General features: G+C 48.7%; 1 long non-coding RNA gene across 4 annotated transcripts in view; it reads left to right on the forward strand.

The window, feature by feature from the left end:
• Positions 1–784: 784 nt before the first annotated feature.
• Positions 785–14,307, forward strand: part of LOC134758429 (uncharacterized) — a 93,375-nt gene continuing 79,852 nt past the window's right edge. For 2 of the 4 annotated variants that reach the window (XR_010133603.1, XR_010133600.1), the window contains exons 1-3: positions 785–2,182; positions 2,364–2,439; positions 11,853–11,937. This is a non-coding gene — a long non-coding RNA (uncharacterized lncRNA). Of the gene's footprint in view, positions 2,220–2,363; positions 2,440–11,852; positions 11,938–14,307 lie in introns of all 4 variants that reach the window. The other 2 variants (XR_010133602.1, XR_010133601.1) reach the window with 2 other exon arrangements.

The raw sequence follows: 14,307 nt of genomic DNA on the forward strand, positions 1-14,307 counted from the left end.
CATGTGTAGGTATTACAGCTACCTGAGCCAGGGGGCCGAACCTGACTTCTGAGAGCCAAGATTCTGACGCCCAGGAGGGCAGAACTAGGTAAGCAGCATCCCCTCCTTCCTGGATCCTATTCTTTTAAGGTCCATCCCTGCCAGGTTGGCTTCAAGTCACACAGACACAGCCCACCTTGGCTTTTTCGACCAGGCTGAAGGCAGCCCTAGTGTGTACGGAGTTGGTTCCTTCCGGTGGGTTCGTGGTCTCACCAACTTCAAGAATGGAGCCGCGGACCTTCGCATGAGTGTTACAGCTCTTAAAGATGGCACGGACCCAAAGAGCCAGCAGCAGCAAGATTTATTGTGAAAAGTGAAAGAACAAACCTTCAACAAAGCTTCCACAGCATGGAACAGGGACCCAGGAGGTTGCCTGCTGGCTGAGGTTGGGTGGCCTTAGGGGGTGGCTAGCTTTATTCCCTGATTGTCCCCTCCCATGTTCTGTTTCTGTCCTATCAGAGTGCCCCTTTTTCAATCCTCCCCGCAATTGGCTACTTTTAGAATCCTGCTGATTGGTGCATCTTACAGAGCGTTGATTGGCTCGTTTTACAGAGCGCTGATTGGTGCGTTTTTCTTTTTTGAGATGGAGTCTTGCTCTGTCGCCCAAGCTGCAGTGCAGTGGCGCAATCTCGGCTCACTGCAAGCTCCGCCCACCGGGTTCAGGCCATTCTCCTGCCTCAGCTTCCCAAGTAGCTGGGACTACAGGCGCCCGCCACCACGCCCGGCTAATTTTTTGTATTTTTAGTAGAGACGGGGTTTCACCATGTTAGCCAGGATGGTCTCGATCTCCTGACCTCGTGATCCGCCCGCCTCCGCCTCCCAAAGTGCTGGGATTACAGGCGTGAGCCACCGCGCCCAGCCGATTGGTGCATTTTACAATCCTCTTGTCAGACAGGAAAGTTCCCCAAGTCCCCACTCTACCCAGGAAGTCCAGCTGGCCTCACCTCCAACTAGACTCGGCCATGGGGACCCTGCTTCACCTTTCTGAGTGTCTGCTTCTGTTGGCAATGGCAGAGAAGTTTATCTCCCCTGCTGTGGGGCAGTGGCAAAGTGGAAAGGAGAAAAGTTCAGTATCTGGCAGGAATGTGTTTCTTTAACATTTCTCTGTGCGAGAATGGGAAGAGTGGCACTGGGATGGGTTTTCTGCCATCACTGCTCAGGGCCTAAGAGCCAGGGTGGAATAGCCCCCTTGCCCTGCCGAACTCGTGAAGGTGAGAATACCATAGGCAGCCTTTGGAGGGGAGGGGAGGGAATGAATAGGGTGGTTTGAAGAAAACTGATCTTGGCCCTGCTGACCCTGGCCTGGGCCAGGCAGCTCCCTAAGGGCATTGTATTATAACTGTTGGTAGAGGGGCTGCAAGATTGCGGGAGCATCCCCACAACCGGGTTGTGCCCAGAAAGTGTTCCCGCCCCTGCCCTTGTTTTTTTGAGACTGGGTTTTCTTATGTTGACCAGGCTGGTCTTGAACTCCTGAGTTCAAGCAATCCTCCTGCCTCAGCCTCTCGAGTAGCTGGGACCACAAGCACGCGCCACCACGCCCAGCTTTCCCACCCTCTTCTTCATCATTTTGCTTTCCTGGCCACAGGAGCAGAGGCTTTTGTGCCTGGCATCTCACCCCTTGGCCTTCTTCCAACCCCAGCTCCAGCGGCTGCCCCTCACTGTGCCTTTTCGGCTCAGTCCTTGCACAGGTGCAACCTGGAATGGCAATGGTGGGAGGAGGAAGTGGGAGGCAAGAGGAGGGGGATAGGTGCTTCAGCCTCCTGGCCTTCAGGGAGTCGATTCTGATGTGTACTCCACACCGCTTCAGGCCCACTTAAGAACCACCTCATTAACCCTCCTCACCCCCTGATTGCTTCACATGGTTGCCTCCCCGGTTAACCACCTGCATCCAAGTTGTCTCTGGCCCAGCTTCCTGGGAGCTGCACGCTCAGATCGCACGTGACTGCCATCCCCGTGAAGGTGATTGGCCAAAAGATAGAGTGTGTCCCCAAGCAGGGCCAATCAGAATCCTCCCCTGGGCAAACACGAGCTGCTCACGTGTAGGCACTGCATAGGCTGCAGGTGGTGCCCAGCACGTGGAGGCGGCCGGATCTGGGATGTGAGAGAGAGGGCGAGACCCCTGCGAAAGAAGAGACAAGCAGACGTGAGAGTCTGGGGGAGCGTCTTGGGGTTTTGAGCACGTGAGGCTCTGGTTGCTTCCTTGGGTCTATGAGTCCCAGCTTTCCCAGCCACATGAGGTCTAACTTTCCCGGAGCTGGGGTGAACTGGGTCTGTTACTCAACTGAGAGAGACCAGGCTAAGAGGATGTTTCTGTCTTCCCTCAGGAACGAGGGCTCCCTGAGGGAAGGGACTGGGGCTCCTTCATCTCTATGATCCTAGTGCAGTGTCTGAAGGCATCAGGTACGTCATGATGAATGAACGAGTGAATGAATGAGTGAATGAGTGAGTGAATGAATGAATGAAGAAAGGAGCGAACGAGAGAGTGGGTACATTGTGGATATCTTTTGCTGTTCTTACTCCCTGCCATCACTGGGCCTACCTTCAACAGTCTCTTTTCCTATGAAATAGAAACAAGATTATTAGGCTTTAGATTGTGAAGTATTGCAGAGTAAAAAAACTTGAGTAAATGATTCAGGTCCCTTGTATACGAGAAAAGGTGGGGCAAAGGAAAGATGGAAACCGAAGGCACCTAGTGATGCACACTCCTGATACGTTACTTTAAAAATTTTTGACAACCCCACGGAGTAGGCATTATCCCTGTCTTACAACTGTGTAAACTGAGGCACAGGGTGGTCAAGTACTTTGCCTGAGGTTTTACAGATAGTAATCAGTAGACCCGGGGTTTGATTTAAGCCGTTCTCATAGGTGTTAGGTGGTATCTTGTAGCTTTAATTTGTATTTTCCTAATGTCTAATATTGTTGGGCATCTTCTATGTCCTTATTTGCCATCTTGTTTAGTTCATACTTGTTCAAATTTTTTGTCCATTAAAAAAATTGGTTGTTTACTGGTTGTTTATTGGCTTGCTATTGAGTTTTGAGAGTTTTTTTTTTTAATTTTCTGGATACTAGTCCTTTATCAGATATACGTTTTGCAGATAGTTTCTTTTTTTTTATTCTTTTTTTATTATACTTTAAGTTCTAGGGTACATGTGCACAATGTGCAGGTTTGTTATGTACGTATACATGTGCCATGTTGGTGTGCTGCACCCATTAACTCGTCATTTACATTAGGTATATCTCCTAATGCTATCCATCCCCCCTCCCCTGACCCCATGACAGGCCCTGGTGTGTGATGTTCCCCACCCTGTGTCCAAGTGTTCTCATTGTTCAGTTCCCACCTATGAGTGAGAACATGCTGTGTTTGGTTTTCTGTCCTCGCGATAGTTTGCTGAGAATGATGGTTTCCAACTTCATCCATGTCCCTACAAAGGACATGAACTCATCCTTTTTTATGGCTGCATAGTATTCCATGGTGTATATGTGCCACATTTTCTTAATCCAGTCTATCATTGATGGACATTTGGGTTGGTTCCAAGTATTTGCTATTGTGAATAGTGCCACAATAAACATACGTGTGCATGTGTCTTTATAGTAGCATGATTTATAATCTTTGTGTATATACCCAGTAATGGGATTGCTGGGTCAAATGGTATCTCTAGTTTTTGCAGATAGTTTCTATCAGTCTATAGCCTGTCTTCGTTTTCTTAATGGTATGTCTTGAAGAGCAGAGTTTTTTTTATCTTGATATAGTACAGCTTATCCATTTTTACTTTTATGCTTGGTCCTTTTTGTGCCCTGGACCTGGAATCTAAACCCAGATCTGTGAATGTCAAAGTCCTTCTTCTTATTACATCTCACGTAGTGTTGCCTCAAAGTCTATTCTAAGGCCAGTGCCAGGCACCATGAGAGTCACCCAAGGAGCTTGCTTACAACTGTGGAGAATCTGCTTCTGTGGGCCTGGGTAGACCTGGGAACCTGCATATTTTATAAACTCTCCAGGTGACTGGGTGATCAGCCAGGTGTGGAAGGGGCTCTAATGCAGGGACCCTGGCACCCCTGAGCCTTTAGACCTGGTGGCTTCTTGGCCTCTTTTCTCCTCTCCTCTCCTCTTCTTTTTCTCTCTCTCTCTTTTTTTTTTTTTGGTGGAGTCTTACGCTGTCACCTAGGCTGGAGTGCAGTGGCACAATCTTGGCTCACTACAACCTCCACCTCCTGGGTTCAAATGATTCTCCTGCCTCAGCCTCCCGAGTAGCTGGGATTATAGGTGCGCGCCACCAAGCCTGGCTAATTTTTGTATTTTTAGTAGAGACAGGGTTTCACCATGTTGGCCAGGCTGGTCTCGAACTCCTGACCTCAGGTGATCAACCCGCCTCGGCCTCCCAAAGTGCTGGGATTACAGGCATGAGCCACCGCACCTGGCCTTCTTGGCCTCTTTCTAGCTGCCTCCTGTAAAGTGCTGGTGATGGTGACATTTCTAGGTCTGTTTCTTATGTGTCCCTTCCCCTGCCTTCCTCCCCAGCTCCTTAACACAGTATTTGACATTCAGCAGATGATGAAGACATGCTTTTAAACCAAGCGACCCACTCTCTACCAGTAGAGGGGAGTGGCAACCTCACTCCACAGCTGGCACTAAGCGAGCCAAGTAGAAACCATATAATTACTGACCCTGGTTTAGAGTGCTCTCCTTTAGCTCCTTCCCTCCCCAGCCGTGGGCGGCCACTTAAGCTGGTTGCCTCACCCTCTAGCCCAGCCAGAGGCTTCTGCACCTAGAGAAACTGTTATTTTAAAGTAGCTCCAAGATTGGCTCACGGAGTTGAAAAGGACACTTGTGTAAGTGAACAGCTATGGCAGCCTCCAAATAAAAGAAAACTGGATTAATTTGGAACAGGGGATGGGAGTGGGGAAACGAAGTGTGTTTTGGCTTAGGAGCAAAACAAGCATCTAGAGGTTTAGCAACTTTCTCTGGCATGTCAGATTGTGACATGTCATAGGGCCAGAAGTGAATGCTGTAGGGTGACAAAGATGGTCACCTGCTTTCTCCCAGCCAACTGGGACTTCTTGGGGAACAGAAATGACTTCCTTCCCCCACCCTCAAAGGGAGCAGCAATAAGAAAACTAAGATCTATTGCCAGGGTTTTATATTTTATTTAATCCTTCCAATAACCCATAGGGTCAATATTATTCACATTTTTCACATGGGCAAACTGAGGCTCAAGAGGTTATAAGGATAGCCAGGATATGCTGGAGCCAGGAATAGGAATGTAGCAGAGGCTGAGCCATGTAATAAAGAGGCCTCAAAATACACTGCTTTAAAGAATGTTGACAGTTATTTCTTCCTCATAAAACATCTCCAGGTCAGTAGGAAAGCTCTGCTCCAGGCAGTCACTCAGGGACTCAGGATCCTGCTATCTGTGGCTTCACAGGTTTCTGGAATTGGGGTCAGCAATCTTTTTCTGTAAAGAGCTCGATTGTATTTTAGACCATGCAAGGCACGTGGTCTCTGTCCTGACTACTCAACTCTTGTATTGTGACAGTAGACATAGACAATATGTAAATCAGTGGGCATGGCTGTGTTTTAATAAAACTTTATTTACAAAACAGGCTGGATTTTTGGTTCAAGGGCTGTAGTTTGTTGATCACCATCCTAGGAGGGTGGTTCTCAAAGTATACTCCCAGGGAACTAGCAGTATCAGCGTCATTTGGAAACAGAAGTACAGCTTTTGCGGTGAGTCCCAAGGCCCTACTGAATTAGAAACTCTGGGCTTGGGACCCAGTGATGTGTGTTTTAACAAGTCCTCCAGGTGATTCGTACGCATGCTGCGGTTTAAGCATCATCACTGTTATGGGGTCCTACCTCTCAGCCCTGGCTGCAGCTGAGCATCACCTGGAGAGTTTTAAAAACTCCTAATGCCTGGGCCATATCTCAGGGCCATTACCTTGGACTCTCTAGGGGTGGAACCAGAACTTTTAAAGCTGCCTGCTGATTCCAGAGTATTGCAAAGCACTGGCCTAGAGCGGCGTTATCACTGGTGTGGTCAAAGCTGGCTTGCCACCTGGCTTCCAACCACACCTGCTTCTCCAAGGTGGGGCACCCAGTGCTCCCTGAGATCTGGGTTTTGGTTTTTTCCTTTGTCTTATCCCCCAACCCCCTGGCACCCTGGCTCCTTCCTAGAAACTCTCTATGGGGCTTTGTGATTAGGGAGGACCTCAGTTCAAGTTTGTCAACTAACCGATCTCTGGTTAGGAGTGTTGCAATACGGGGTTGGGGGGATGACCTGTGCGGGTGAAGGAGTGTGGAATGGAAACAAACCAGGAGAGGAAGGAGGGAGGGGACAGAGCAGGAGGAGGACTTGGATGTAGAAGCACCTGGCACAGTGGCATGTCACCAAGATTCAGTGAAGGTCAGTTCCCTTCCCCGCCTTTTCCTCCCCAGCTCCATCCAGCACCTGGTAGGTGCACAGCCTTCTGGAGGGAAGGGAATGCTATAGGGTGACAAAGAGCAGTCCCTGGGTGCTGCCAAGCCTTCCTTTATACAGTGAGCACTTAGCGTTGACAGTGTGCCTGGTAGTACAGTTGTCCCCCAGTATCTGTGGGAGATTTGTTCCAGGACCCCCATGAATACCAAGATTCTCAGGTGCTCAGATCCTTTAATATTCTAAATGCTTTATATGAATTAATGCATTAAATCCTCACGGCAACCCGGAGGGTAGGCACTGTAATTACCTACATTTTACAGATGGGGAGCTGAGGCTTTAAGAAGTTAGGTGACCTGCACATGGTTACACAGGTGGTAAGTGGTTGAGCCAGGAGTCAATTCAGGAAGTTTGGCTCCAGAGCTAAGCTCTGCTGTCTTCTCTTCATAACTGCAACGGTGGCCTTTTTTTTTTTTTTTTTTTTTTTTTTTGAGACGGAGTTTTGCTCTTGTTGCCCAGGCTGGAGTGCAATGGTGCAATCTTGGCTCACCACTACCTCTGCCTCCCGGGTTCAAGCGATTCTCTTGCCTCAGCCTTCCAAATAGCTGAGATTACAGGCATGCGCCACCACGCCTGGCTAATTTTTTTTTTTTTTTTTTTTTTTTTTTTTTTTTTTTAGCAGAGACGAGGTTTCTCTGTGTTGGTCAGGCTGGTCTCGAACTCCCGACCTCAGGTGATCCACCCTCCTTGGCCTCCCAAAGTGCAGGAATTACAGGCATGAGCCAATGCGCCTGGGCCCGTGGTAGTATTTTTATTCCCATTTTACAGATGAAGAAACTGGGGCCATGCAACTTGCTCAAGATCACAGAGCCAGGAGGTGGTGGAGGCAGGACTCAAACCCAGATCTCCCTGCCAGCAAAGCCCTTGGATTTGCCAGCTTGCCCCACAGCCTGCATCAGGTTCCCCTCCCTTCTTCCCTCCATCTGTCCACCCAGCTTATTCTGGGTTTGCACGTGTGGGGCTGACTCATAGGGAGCAGGAGAGCCCATCCTCTGGAGTGAGAAGGCAGATTTTATTTCTGTTCAGAGCATCTTGGGCTGGTGCTGGGAGAGCTGCCAAGCCCAGCTGACACATTTTCTTCTGCCAAGGCTACTGAATGGGTGGGCAGCCCCGGGGGGCTCTAGAGGGCCCCAAGACACCAATTCCTCAGATGTGTCTCAGCACCTAGGGGAAAGATGGGGATACCTGCTTCCTCTGCCTTAACTGCCATCTCTTTCCCTAAGGGAGTTTCCTGGGGCTAAAATTCCAGTTGCTAAAATCTTCCTCATTTCTCTGCTCTGGTCCAAAGCTGAAAGGAACCCCAAGAAGCCATTTGTTCAAGGCTTTTGCTTTTAGGCAATCAAGGTAGTCCTGGTTGTTCCCATTTTACAGATCACAGAAGCCAGCTGTCGTTCTCACTGGCTTGTCCTCCTTCCCATTAGCCCTATGATACTTCCCAAATGTCCTTTTTCCTATCAGATCATTTCTCCTATCAAATGAGCATAAGAATCCCAGGGCACTTGCTAACTTTCTGGATCACCTGTCCACTGCTGTAAAAAATTAGGAAGCAGTCGGTTAGAGCTGGGGCCCTTTACCAGATGCAGTGGCTAATGCCTGTAATCTCAGCACTTTGGGAGGCTGAGGCAGGCGGATCACCTGAGATCAGGAGTTGAAGACCAGCATGGCCAACATGGTGAAACCCCATCTCTACTAAAAATACAAAAATTAGCTGGGCGTGGTGGTGGGCGCCTGTAATCCCAGCTACTCGGGAGGTTGAACCTGGGAGGCAGAGGTTGCAGTGAGCCGAGATTGCACCATTGCCCTCCAGCCTGGGTGACAGAGTGACACTCCATCTAAAAAAAACAAACAAACAAAAAAGAGCTGGGGCCCTTTAACAAGCACTGCAGGTGACTCTCATCATCTGGGATAATGGGAAATACTGGCACACACAGACCTCCCAGTGGGTGCCAGGATTCTCCCCCACTTAAGGTACAAACCCCGACTGACTGTCTTAGCTGTGCCCCAAATTGTTACAATTGCCCCCCGCCTCTTGGATGAGTCTTGTGGGTTTGGCGGCTCATTCCCCTCCAAGCCCAACTCAGGCCATTAGAATGGGGCTGCAGGATGGTGTGGTGTGCCTGCATCCCCCACCCTGCCCACCCCTGCCCCTGGCCAGTCCTGCCTTATCCTCCAGGGGCTGTTCGCTGAGGATCATGGAGACCTTGGCAGTGTCCTCAGATCTATGGCTATCTTAGCCTCACTTCAGCCAGACACGCCAACACTCAGGGCTCCCCATTTGCCAAGGGTCCCTAGCCCATTTGTTTCTGTTCTATGTAAGAAAAGCCAAAAGTCACTGGAGAGGACATTTGTTTCAAGTTGTGGTGGTTTCATAATATGTCTAAAAATTCGTTGAGCCTCCTTCCTGAAGTGGCAGAGCCTAATTTTCCTCTCCTTGAGTGTGGGTGGACTCAGTGACTTCCTTCTAATGCGGAAAGTAGAAACAAGAATATGTGACTTCTGAGACTAGGTCATGAAAGGCACCATGGCTTCCTTCTCTTTCCTGGATTACTCACTGCAAGGGAAAGCCAGCTGCCATGTTGTGAGGACACTCAAGCAACCCAGTGGAGAGATGGTGAGAAACTGAAGCCTCCTGCCAATAGCTAGCAAAGAAACGAGGCCTTTTGCCAAGAGCTGTGGGAATAAGCCATCTTGGAAGCCGAACCACCATCCCCAGTCAAGCCTTCGGAGAACTGCAGCCCAGGCCAATGTTTTGTCTGCAACCTCATTAGAGACCCTAAGCCAGAACCACCCAGCCAAGCTGCTTCTGAATCTCTGATTCACAGAAGCTGTGAGATACTAAACATTTGTTGTCTTAAGCTACTAAGTTGTGGGTCATTTTTTAAATGCAATGATGGGAAACTAATACACAAGTCAGGAGCCACAGGCTTCGTCGACAAGCTGAGTGGGTAGGTGAGAGGACTGAGGCAGGCGTGGTACCCAAAGACCTGGACAGAGAATCAGCATTTGTCAGGATGGAGTGCAGTGCTTGGATGTGTGTCCTTCCATTTACTGTTAGTGCTATTACCCCTGTTGTCCATGTCAGGAAACTGGGGCTCAGATAGGTCAGGTCATGTGACCAAGGTTGCCGAGCTCATCGGTGGCACAGCCAGGATTTGAGCCCAGTCTGTCTGCTCTGGTCCATACTTTCCCACTCTTGATGCTGTCTTGATGATCTCAGTGATTTTTGGGCAAGACCCACCGCTTTTGGGGCTTGCATAGAACTTGAGCCGACTGCATGCATATTGATGAAAAGGTTGAACCTGGTGCTCTCTGGCCCTGGATTCTCTAAGTAAGGTGTGTGAACCCTGCTGTCATAGCCTTTGCCCTGTAGGGTGCCCCAGGGTAGGTCAGCTCTGTCTGCTAAAGATCTAGTGAGCCAAGGATGAGGATGTGACAGCTTGGCTTTGAGAGCCCCTGTGCAAACGTGTAGCTTCCTTCAGCAATACCATCTCCTGATTCTCCCTCACAGACATGTGTGCCCAGGTCTGTTTGCAATGACACCAACATCACCCCTGCCCTTGACCTTGCCCCTCTCTTCACCTCCATCCTGATTCCTGCTCTGTAGCCACACAGATGCCAACAGCTGGCACTTGTCCAAGAAACATGTGCTCAAGGTCAGGTGCAGTGGCTCATGCCTGTAATCCTAGCTTTTTGGGAAGCTGAGGAGGGAGGATTGCTTGAGGCCAGGAGTTCAAGACCAGCCTGGGCAACATGGGGGTCCTTGTCTCTACTAAAAAAAAAAAAAAAAAAAAAAAAAGCTGCGCATAGTGCCATGCCTATAGTCCCGGCTACTTGGGAGGCTGAGGCAGGAGGATTGCTTGACTTAAAGAGATTGAGGCTGCTATGAACCATAATCATGCCACTACACTTCAGCCTGGGTAACAGAGCGAGACCCTGTCTCAAAAAAGAAAAAAAAAAAAAACCAAAAAAAAAACAGAAAAAGAAACGTGCTTGGGGTAATGCATGTTGACTCCATCTTGTCACCCAGAGCTCAGCAGGAGGTACCTTCCTGGGAGAGTCAGATCAGGAGCGCACAGGGCTGGACACAAGCACCTGGGGCAGCCTCGGGAAGCTACTGCTCAGTGGCATCAGAAGATCCTGCCCCTCTCCCAGGGCCTGGGGCATTGCACTTGGCATCTGAAGCCCTTCCTCCTCACCCCCTTCTGCAGGTGGGGGCAGAGCCCACTCTGGGATGCCTCCCTCTCCACAGCTCCATGCTTTGATGGGACACTCCCCTGCCACCTCTCTCCCAACCACAGCTTCTACCATAGCCACGGCCAACAGCCTCCATTAGCCTGTGCTTGCAGGACAGTCGAGGGGCTGCCTGGAGCCTCGGGCAACTCCACCCTCATCCTGCTCCACCCTCTCCCTGAAGAACCTCCACAGGCTCCTTGGTCCTGTTTGTGAGGAACCTGGCCCCTCATCCTGCTATTCAAGGCCCTCCAAGCTCTTTCCTGGGCCCTACACCGCACCATCCCTTTTCACAGCAGCCTCTTCCTAAGTAGTTTGAATTTTGGGTCCCCAGGCCTCCTCGAGCTGAAACCCCATCTGTAGACACCCTGACTCCCCTCCACCCACCTCCCACACTAGAAGTAGAGGAAAGGCGGATGGATGGGGTGTCTGCCCAGCCTGAGGAGCAAGGTGTGGGGACAGGCAGGGAGGGCAGGCCCCAGGATGGACAGATGGACAAGGCATCCGGCTCTCCCTTTTCCTGAATGGCCATGGGAGGAATGAGGTTGCCACCCCATGCCTCTCACAGAGATGCTGTGAGTGTGAATGAGAACAGCTTGTGAGGGGTTCTGACAGGCATAGCCTGGTGCGGAGACCTTTTGTAACCTTCCGGACCTGGCATTGAACCAGAGGACGGATCATGTGACCCATGTTGCTCGGCCCTTTTAGCCTTCCCGGCTCATGGCTCACATCCCAAATACCCTCACGCTCTGCAGGCGCTCTTAACCTGGGGAGGGGCATGGATCTGTTTGAGGGTAGGAGATGCATTGCCTGTGTTAAATCTACAGCTGTATGCACAAATACTTTTTTATTTTTTTCTGGAGTGTTTGCCGCTTTTCAAAGGTTTTGTGAACCATAAAATGGTCTAACTAACTTGGTACCAGCTTTCCAGTCTAGGCCCACCTGGATGTTTACTCCCAGCAAATCTGGTTTCCAAGCTTAAGGGCTGTCAGCATCCATCCTGATGAAGCACTCGCCTCTTCACTTTGAAATTCTAACACCTAACCTGCTTCAGGGAGATCTGAGATCAGATCGGCACAGTGGGTACATCCTCTATCCTTCTCCTCCTAGGCTGACCTCAGTTTCCCTGCATCCAAATGGATCAGTGTCGGGTTACAGCTACACTCCAGGCTACTGGCAATGTTCCCAGTGACAGGTAAATCTCCATCCCATGCAAACATCTTGCATCTGAGCAGCCCCTTTCCAAAGACGTTTTCTTTTGTTTCAAACACGAGGGCTTCTGCCTTGTGCAGGAGTTTTAGTGTGTTTCCCAGAACAGAACTCAGCCTCCTAACCTTAAGTATAAATAGGGTTGTTCACAAGCTAATGACTCTGATCATGGCAAGATGACTTCTATCTTGATCTCACCTAAATTCCTCCTCAATCCGTCTTTAACCTGAGGTCTGAAAGCTGACCACAGCATGTTCACAAAAGCTAAGCAGCAAAGAGAAATGGCTTCCCCAAAGACTGTCCTATCCCAGTACAACTTTGTCTTATTATTATTATTATTTTAGATGGAGTCTCGCTCTGTCACCCAGGCTGGAGTGCAGTGGCGCAATCTCAGCTCATTGCAACCTCCTCCTCCCGGGTTCAAGTAATTCTCCTGTCTCAGCCTCCCGAGTAGCTGGGATTACAGGTACCCACCACCACGCCCTGCTAATTTTTTGTATTTTTAGTAGAGATGGGGTTTCACCATGTTGGCCACACTGGTCTCGAACTCCTGACCTTGCGATCTGCCCGCCTCGGCCTCCCAAAATGCTGGGATTACAGGCATGAGCCACTGCACCCAGCCTTTTTTTTTTCACGTGTAATAAGTTCCTGAAAATGTCTAAGAATATAAATGTATCAAAGTTAGATAATAATCTTACACTATGCAAGAAGGAGGAGAGCCTGGCGGTTAAGAATGTGGATAGTGACCTACCTGCACGGGCATAAATCTGCCACTTCCTAGGTGTGTGGCTGAGACCTCTCTGTGCCTCAGTTTTCTGAAAGACGGAATGATTATAGAAACCACCTTATAGGGTTCTTGTGCAAATTAAGTAATATATATAAAGCGCTCAGAACAGGGTCATATGCACGGAATATGTTAATAATTATTCTATGTTTTAAGGTGGATTCTATACTCAGCTAAAAATAATGACAACTCCCTAATTATATTTTGCTTCTAAGAACATGATCACTTATAATTTATTTCTAAGGCCTTATTTTCTGGCTGAGTGCAGTAGCTCAAGCCTGTAATCTCAGCACTTTGGGAGGCTGAGGTGGGAGGATTGCTTGAGCCCAGAAGTTTGAGACCAGCCTGGGCAAAATAGTGAGACCGCCATCTCTACAAAAAAAAAAAGTAAAAAGTTAGCCAGGTGTGGTGGCACAAGCCTGTAAGTCCCCGCTACTTGGGAGGCTGAGGTAGAAGATCACTGGAACCCAGGAGGTCAAGGCTGTGTAGGCCATGATCATGTCACATCACTCCAGCCTGGGTGACAGTGAGACCCTAAAAAAGAACAACTATTTTACCCCTCACACATGAATCCAGTCAACCAACTTGAGTTAAATGAACACTGGGCTAAAATGAAAACAACTTTCATTTTATTTTTATTTTTAATTAATTAATTAATTAATTTTTTGAGACAGTCTTGCTGTATTGGCCGGGCTGGAGTGCAGTGGCACGATCTCAGCTCACTGCAGCCTCTGTCTCTCAGGTTCAAGAGAATCTCCTGCCTCAGCCTCCCAAGTAACTGAGGCCACAGGTGTGTGCCACCATGCCCAGTTAATTTTTGCATTTTTTAGTAAAAGCCAGATTTTGCCATGTTGGCCCGGCTGGTCTCAAAACTCCTGACCTGAGGTGATCCTCCCGCCTCAGCATCCCAAAGTGCTGGGATTACAGGCATGAGCCACTGCGCCTGGCCTCATTTTAATTTTAATTATATTAACTTTGTGAGACCCTTTCTTGTTTATTACCTAGTACCTACACTTTTAATTTCCCATTTTTGCTCATTTTTACTATCAATAAACACAACAACATATTCAAACAATTGCATCAACAGGCTATACAATATGAGCCAAGTGGAATAGAGATACTTCAAAAATGGGGCTGCTGGCTGGTAGTTTATGTCACCTCATGACATCCCAACATATTTGCCAGTGGATGTGAAAAAGTCCAGATTTGGTGAAGAAAAATCAATTTAGGAATGTCAAAGTCCAAACCTATAACAGTGGTGATGGTTCAAAACCCAAAAATCCTTGAGGCTGGGACGTATGTCTGGGTTCATGTCAATGATCTTGTTGGAAGAGCAATTTGTTACCATGAAGTAGGAGACAGATAGTCTTCACTTTGATAACAGACCCATTCCAAGAGAGCTGGCTATAAAGAAACTATTCATAGTGTGAGTCACATTTTTTTTAAAAATTCCATTATAAAACTAAGACGGTCTTCTAAAGGAAAATGGAGAGCTTTGAAAAGTTTTGGTGGATAGGGCCGGGTCTTTGTCATGCTGGGATTATGGTGAGAGAGATTTGAAAGCACTTTTAG

This window comes from Gorilla gorilla, chromosome 4 (assembly GCF_029281585.2).
Source record: "Gorilla gorilla gorilla isolate KB3781 chromosome 4, NHGRI_mGorGor1-v2.1_pri, whole genome shotgun sequence".
NCBI classification, from domain to species: Eukaryota; Metazoa; Chordata; class Mammalia; order Primates; family Hominidae; genus Gorilla; species Gorilla gorilla.